This window comes from Theropithecus gelada, chromosome 2, assembly GCF_003255815.1.
Source record: "Theropithecus gelada isolate Dixy chromosome 2, Tgel_1.0, whole genome shotgun sequence".
Lineage (NCBI taxonomy): Eukaryota > Metazoa > Chordata > Mammalia > Primates > Cercopithecidae > Theropithecus > Theropithecus gelada.
The window spans coordinates 85,038,426-85,039,878 of record NC_037669.1 but is presented as its reverse complement, the minus strand read 5'-3'; positions in this window follow the sequence as shown (position 1 = coordinate 85,039,878).

Genomic DNA, 1,453 nt, shown 5'->3' with positions numbered 1-1,453 from the left:
AAAAGTCAGGAAACAACAGGTGCTGGAGAGGATGTGGAGAAATAGGAACACTTTTACACTGTTGGTGGGATTGTAAACTAGTTCAACCATTATGGAAAACAGTATGGCGATTCCTCAAGGATCTAGAACTAGATGTACCATATGACCCAGCCATCCCATTACTGGGTATATACCCAAAGGATTATAAATTATGCTGCTATAAAGACACATGCACATGTATGTTTATTGCAGCACTATTCACAATAGCAAAGACTTGGAATCAACCCAAATGTCCATCAGTGACAGATTGGATTAAGAAAATGTGGCACATATACACCATGGAATACTATGCAGCCATAAAAAAGGATGAGTTTGTGTCCTTTGTAGGGATATGGATGCAGCTGGAAACCATCATTCTTAGCAAACTATCACAAGAACAGAAAACCAAACACCGCATGTTCTCACTCATAGGTGGGAACTGAACAATGAGATCACTTGGACTCGGGAAGGGGAACATCACACACCGGGGCCTATCATGGGGAGGGGGGAGTGGGGAGGGATAGCATTGGGAGCTATACCTGATGTAAATGACGAGTTGATGGGTGCAGTACACCAACATGGCACAAGTATACATATGTAACAAACCTGCACGTTATGCACATGTACCCTACAACTTAAAGTATAATAATAAATAAATAAATAAATAAATAAATAAATAAATAAATAAAAAGCAGTCTTTCTTCATGTGCCCCCTCCTGTCCCCTCTCACCTCCTCAAGGACTTTGCTCCCAAGTTTATAGAGTTGATACCTCCCTCTCTTGCATCAGTAGTCCTTTCCCCTCTATGGGATCATTGCCGAGCACACAGGCAATCCTTCTTGCTTTTATTTTAAAAGACCCTCTCCCTCGAGTCTCGTCCTCTGAACATCACTCACTTTTTTCCTCCTGTCCTGCACAGTAAAACTCCTTCAGTTACTCTCCAGTGCTCCCAGATTATGCTTTCTAGTGACATTCTTTCCTCAACAGACACCAGGGTGGATTCCTTCCCCACCACAAGAGGGCTCTTCTTGAGGCCACCAGGAGCCTTCATGAGGCCAAGTCAGATGTCTGCCCTCCCACTCTCATCTTACTGATTATCCCAACCATGAGTTCTTGAAACCCATTCTCTTAGCTCTCCTGCACCCCTGGCTCCCTCAGTTTCCTATTACCTCATGGGTGCTCCTTCTCCCTCCTAGCTGCTGATTCCTCCTCTCCCCACCTTCTTCCATCTTGGCATGCCCTAGCACTTGGTCCTGAGACCCCTTCTCTCTCCACTGCCCTCCCTCCCTAAGTCACCTACGTGCTGATGACTCCCAAGTTCACCACTGCAGCCAAACTCCTCCACTGAGCTCCAGACTCATAGATCCTGCTGTTACTTTACTTCCCCACATGCATATACTAGAGCTGTCTCAATCCTTTTTTTTTTTTTTTTTTTT